We start from the raw sequence: 6,879 nt of genomic DNA on the forward strand, positions 1-6,879 counted from the left end.
TGCCCAGGCTGGAGTGCAGTGGCCGGATCTCAGCTCACTGCAAGCTCCGCCTCCCGGGTTTAGGCCATTCTCCTGTCTCAGCCTCCCCAGTAGCTGGGACTACAGGCGCCCGCCTCGTCGCCCGGCTAGTTTTTTGTATTTTTTAGTAGAGACGGGGTTTCACCATATTAGCCAGGATGGTCTCGATCTCCTGACCTCGTGATCCACCCATCTCGGCCTCCCAAAGTGCTGGGATTACAGACTTGAGCCACCGCGCCCGGCCATTTTTTGGTTTTTTTGAGACAGAGTCTTGCACTGTTTCCCAGGCTGGAGCGCAGTGGCGCAATCTCAGCTCACTACAAGCTCCGCCTCCTGGGTTTACGCCATTCTCCTACCTCAGCCTCCCGAGTAGCTGGGACTACAGGCGCCCGCCACCGTGCCCGGCTAATTTTTTGTACTTTTAGTAGAGACAGGGTTTCACCATGTTAGCCAGGATGGTCTTGATCTCCTGACCTCGTGATCCACCTGCCTCAGCCTCTCAAAGTGCTGGGATTACAGGCATGAGCCACCGTGCCTGGCCAATTTTTTGTATTTTTAGTAGAGACGGGGTTTCACCACGTAAACCAGGATGGTCTCGATCTCCTGACCTCGTGATCCAGCCACCTTGGCCTCCCAAAGTGCTGGGATTACAGGCATGAGCCACTGTGCCCAGACTTTTGTTTTGTTTTGTTTTTTTAGTAGACAGGGTCTTGCTCTGTTCCCCCAGCTGGAATGCAGTGGAGCAATCATAGCTCACCCCTGAGCTCAAAACATCCTCCCACCTCAGCCTCCCAAGTTGGTGAGACCACAGGCATGCACCACCATACCCAGCTAATTTTTTAATATTTTGTAGAGACGGCGTCTCACTACGTTGCCCAGGCTGGTCTCAAACTCCTGAGGTCAAGTGATCCACCCACCTCAGCCTCCCAAAGTGTTGGGATTACGAGTGTGAGCCACCGTCCAGCCCCTGACCACATTCTTACCTGACTCATACACAGCTATGGGCTGAATTGTGTGTTTTCACCCTCCAAAAATTCATGTGTTTAATTCTTTTTTTTTTTTTTTTTTTTGAGACAGGGTCTCACTCTGTCGCCCAGGCTGGAGTGCAGTGGCATTATCACAGCTCACTGCAGCCTTGACCTCCCTGGGTTGAGGTGATCCTCCCTCCTCAGCCTCCCGAGTAGCTGAGACTACTGCTGCGAGCCACCACACCTGGCTACTTTTTGTATTTTTTGTAGAGATGAGGTTTTGCCATGTTGCCCAGGCTGGTCTCAAGCAATTGCCTGGGCTCAAGCCATCCACCCGCCTCAGCCTCCTCCCACAGTGTTGAGATTATAGGTGTGAGCCACCATGCCCAGCCCATATGTTTAATTCTTAATACCCAGTACCTCACAATGAATGTGACTGTATTTGGAGGTGGGGTTTTTTTAAGAGGTGATTAAATTAAAATGAGGTCTTTGGAATGGGCCCTACTCCAACATGACTCATGTCTGTGTAAGAAAAGGAGATTAGGTCTGGGTGCAGTAGCTCACACCTGTCATCCCAGCACTTTGGGAGGCTGAGGTGGGAGGATCGCTTGACACCAAGAGTTCGAGACCAGCCTGGGCCACACAGCAAGACCCCCAACTGTTTTTTTGTTTGTTTGTTTGTTTGTTTTGAGACGAAGTCTCGCTCTGTTACCCGGGCTGGAGTGCAGTGGCCGGATCTCAGCTCGCTGCAAGCTCCGCCTCCCAGGTTCACGCCATTCTCCTGCCTCAGCCTCCCGAGTAGCTGGGACTACAGGCGCCCGCCACCTCGCCCGGCTAGTTTTTTGTATTTTTTATTAGAGACGGGGTTTCACCGTGTTAGCCAGGATGGTCTTGATCTCCTGACCTCGTGATCCGCCCGTCTCGGCCTCCCAAAGTGCTGGGATTACAGGCTTGAGCCACCGCACCCGGCCCCCAACTGTTAAAAAAAAAAAAAATTAAAAATTAGCAGGACATGGTGGCATGCACATGTAGTCCCAGCTACTCGGGAGGCTGAGCTGAGAGGATCCCTGGAGTCCAAGAGGTTGAGGCTACAGTGAGCCTTGAAGGAACCAACCCTGCTGACACCTTGACCTCTGACTTCCAGCCTCCAGAACTGTGAGACAATGCATTTTTGTTGCTTATGCTACCCAGCCTGGGATACTCAGTCAAACTCACATGCATGCCATTGTAAGTTTCCTATGCTTGAGTCATCTCAGAGGCCATCTCTCAGTAGCCCTGCCTGGCCAGGCTCCTGCATAACATCACTGTATCGGGCAGGGTCCCAGGAAAAGGCATAGATCCTTCAAAAGGGATTCCAGAGGAGAATTCTCTGGAATGAAATGACTATTTTCAGAGATATGGGCAGGGTTAACAGAAGGAACAAAGGGATGTTGAAAATCCCTGGGGTTTTTCAACAGTGGCTCATACTGTAATCCCAGGCAGTGGCTCATACCTGTAATCCCAGCACTTTGGGAGCCCGAGGCGGGCAGATCACTTGAGGTCAGGAGTTTGAGGCCAGCCTGGCCAACACGGCGAAATCCCGTCTCTACTAAAAATACAAAAATTAGCGGGATGTGGTAGCGGGTGCCTGTAAATTTAGCTGCTTGGGAGGCTGAGGCAGGAGAATTGCTTGAACCTGGGAGGCAGAGGCTGCAGTGAACCGACAATCGCGTCACTGCACTCCAGCCTGGGTGACAGAGCAAGACTCTGTCTGAGAAAATCCCTGGCGTCTGCAGCTGAGAGGAACTCTTGCTATCCCCAGGCCCCAGAGAGCGCGCCAAAGCTGCAGAAAGGGGTGTTTGTTTGCTAGGTCTGCTGTCATGAAGTGCTTCGGGCTAGGTGGCTTAAACAACGGAAATTTAATTTCTCACAATCCTAGAGGCTTGGAGCCTGAAATCAAATCGTGGGCAGCATTGGTTTCTTTCGAGGCCGCTCTCATTGGCTTGCAGGTGGCCACATTTTATTGTATCTTCACATGGTCTTTTCCTATGTGTGTCTGTGTCTTCATCTCCTCTTTTATTTATTTGTATTGTTTATTTATTTTTAGAGATGGGGTCTTGCTCTGTTGCTCAGGCTGGAGTGCAGTGGTGTCATCACAGCTCACTGCAGCCTCAAACGCCTGGTCACAAGTGATCCTCCCACCTCAGCCTCCTAAAGTGCTGGGATTACAGGTGTGCCCCATCACACCTGGCCCCAACTCCTCATTGAACAACTTTCAGGTCCCTTCGTTTGCCATGCCTCTCCCTACTAGAGCAGAAGCTTTGTGAGGGTGGGGATGTCTGCCTGTCTCCTGGACAGTAGTGACCCCAGTACCTAGAACAGTGACTGGCACATAGTGGGTGTTCAGTAAATATTTCTGGGATGAACAGATGCCGTGCCCTCCCTGCCTTTGCCCCTGCCAACTCTCGCTCCTACATCCGTAAGCTTAGCTATTGCTTCTTCCAGAAGGTTGTTGCTACACTCTCAAAACCAGGCTCTGGGCCAGGCACAGTGGCTCCCATCTGTAATCCTGGCACTTTGGGAGGCTGAGGTGGGAGGATCACTTGACCTCAAGAGTTTAAGACTAGGCCGGGTGCGGCGGCTCAAGCCTGTAATCCCAGCACTTTGGGAGGCCGAGACGGGCGGATCATGAGGTCAGGAGATCAAGACCATCCTGGCTAACACGGTGAAACCCCATCTCTACTAAAAAATATAAAAAACTAGCCGGGCGAGGTGGCGGGCACCTGTAGTCCCAGCTACTCGGGAGGCTGAGGCAGGAGAATGGCGTAAACCCAGGAGGCGGAGCTTGCAGTGAGCTGAGATCTGGACACTGCACTCCAGCCTGGGCGACAGAGCGAGACTCCGTCTTAAAAAAAAAAAAAAAAAAAGACCAGACCGGGCCCAGTGGCTTATGCCTGTAACCCCAGCACTTTGGGAGGCCCAGGTAGGTGGATCACCTGAAGTCAGGAGTTCAAGAACAGCCTGGCCAACATGATGAAACCTTGTCTCTACTAAAAATACAAAAATTAGCCAGGCATGGTGGCATTCACCTGTAGTCCCAGCTACTCAGGAGGCTGAGCCAGGAGAATCACTTGAACCCAGGAGGCGGAGGTTGCAGTGAGCCGAGATCTTGCCTCTGCACTCTAGCCTGGGCGACAGAGCGAGACTCCACCTCAAAAAACAAAAAACAGAGTTCAAGACCAGCCTGGGCAACATAGCCCAGGCTCTTAACATTTAAATTTAATTTTTTAAAATTAAAAAACTTAGCCAGGCATGGTGGCGCACACCTGGAGTCCCAGTGTATTAGTTCATTCTCATACTGCTCTAAAGAAATACCTGACACTGGGTAATTTATGAATAAAAGAGGTTTAATTGGCTCACAGTTCCACAGGCTGTACAGGAACCATAGCTGGGGAGGTCTCAGGAAACTGACATTCATGGCAGAGGGCGAAAGGGAAGCAGGCAGGTTTTACACCGCCAGAACAGGAGCAAGAGAGAGATTGGGGGAGGTGCCATACACTTTTAAACAATGAGACCTCGGCTGGGCACGGCGGCTCACGCCTGTAATCCCAGCACTTTGGGAGGCTGAGGTGGGCAGATCACCTGAGGTTGGGAGTTCGTGACCAGCCTGATCAACATGGAGAAACGCCATCTCTATTAAAAATACAAAATTAGCTGGACGTGGTGGCGTATGCCTGGAATCCCAGCTACTCAGGAGGCTGAGGCAGGAGAATCACTTGAACCCGGGAGGCGGAGGTTGCGATGAGCCAAGATTGCGCCACTGCACTCCAGCCTGGGCAACAAGAGTGAAACTCTGTCTCAAAATAAATAAATAAACAAACAAACAGCGAAATCTCATAAGAACTCACTCCTTATCACGAGAACAGCAAGGGGGAAACCTAGCCCCATGATCCAGTCACCTCCCACCAGGCCCCTCTTCCAACACTGGGGATTACAATTTGACATGAGATTTGGACAGGACACAAATCCAAACCCTCTCACCCAGCCACTCAGGAGGCTGAGGTGGGAGGATCGCCTGAGCCCAGGAGGTTGACGCCACAGTGAGCCGTGATTTGCACCACTGTGCTCCAGCCTGGGCTACCGAGTCTCAAATAAATAAGCAAACAAAAAACGCAGGCTCTGGAGCCCAGCTCTGCTCTTCCAGCATTCTGTGCTTCCCCGCATCGCTGCACTTGTCACACCCTGTTATAATTGCCTTTTTCCTTTTCTTTCTTACTTGCTTATTTGTGAATGTGGGGAAGCTGTGGAGGGTGCTGTCCTATCTGCCTTTGCAAGGAAAACAGCCGTTGGTATTTCCTGAGCACTCTCTCTAGACCAGTGCTTGAAGCACTTTCGGTGTATTAGCTCGCTGGATCCTCAAAATGCCGACAGGGTCATCTCGTCACCTACTGCCAGTTTCCCTGTTTGCAAAATGTAACTGATGCCAGGTGCAGTGGCTCATGTCTGTAATCCTAGCTACTCAGGAGGCTGAGACAGGAGAATTGTTTGAACCCGGGATGTGGAGGCTGCAGTGAGCTGAGATCGTGCCATTCACTCCAGCCTGGGTGACAAGAGTGAAGCTCTGTCTCAAAAAAAGAAAGTAAAAAGAGTAATGAAACTGAGGCTCAGAGATGAAACTTGCCCAGGGTAACACAGAGCCAAGATTGAAGCTCAGATGGTCCAGCCCACCTTTCTGTGTTCCCAGTCAGCACCGATTTGCTTATTTTTACTCCATAAGCAATTCTGTCACACTCCCTTGAATATCACATTGCGTATGTGTCCCAGCCTGTTTGCTATTACTATAACAGACTACCACAGACTGGGTAATTTTTAAAGGGCTGGGTGTGGTGGCTCACGCCTGTAATCTCAGCACTTAGGCAGCCAAGGTGGGAATGTTGCTTGAGCCCAGGAGTTCAAGACCCACCTGGGCAATGTGGCCAGACCCCATGTCTACACAGATTTTTTAAATTAGCCAGATGTGGTGGCACATGCATAGTCCCAGCTACTCAGGAGGCTAAGGCAGGGGGATCGATTGAGCCTGGAATGTTGAGATTGCAATGAGTCAGGATCGCATCATTGCACTCCAGCCTGGGCAACAGAGCCAGACCTCATCTGTAAAATAATCAATTAATTAATCTTTCTTTAAAAAAGAAAAGAAAAGAAATTTATTTATTTATTTATTTATTTTTGAGATGGAGTCTCGCTCTGTCGCCCAGGCTGGAGTGCAGTAGCCAGATCTCAGCTCACTGCAAGCTCCGCCTCTCGGGTTTATGCCATTCTCCTGCCTGAGCCTCCGGAGTAGCTGGGACTACAGGCGCCCGCCACCTCACCTGGCTAGTTTTTTGTATTTTTTAGTAGAGACGGGGTTTCACCGTGTTAGCCAGGATGGTCTTGATCTCCTGACCTCATGATCCGCCCGTCTCGGCCTCCCAAAGTGCTGGGATTACAGGCTTGAGCCACCGCGCCCAGCCAAGAAATTTATTTCTCCAGTTCTGGAGACTGGGAAGTCCAAGGGCATGGTGCCAGCCTCTGGCACAGGTCATCCCATGGCCAAAGGGCTGAAGGCAAAAGTGACACAGAGAGAGGAAATTGGACCAAAATCATTCTTTTTGTCAATAGCCCACACCGATGATAACTAACCCACTTCCCTGATAATGGCATTAATTCACCGTAACTTCATCTTTAAAGGTGCTACCTCTCAACACTTACTTTTTTTATTTTTATTTTATTTTTTTGAGACGGAGTTTCTCTCTCATTGCCCAGGCTGGAGTGCAACGGCGCAATCTCGGCTCACAGCAACCTCTGCCTCCTGGGTTCAAGCCATTCTCCTGCCTCAGCCTCCCGAGTAGCTGGGATTACAAGCATGTGCCACCAC

Source organism: Piliocolobus tephrosceles, chromosome 21 (genome assembly GCF_002776525.5).
Source record: "Piliocolobus tephrosceles isolate RC106 chromosome 21, ASM277652v3, whole genome shotgun sequence".
NCBI classification, from domain to species: Eukaryota; Metazoa; Chordata; class Mammalia; order Primates; family Cercopithecidae; genus Piliocolobus; species Piliocolobus tephrosceles.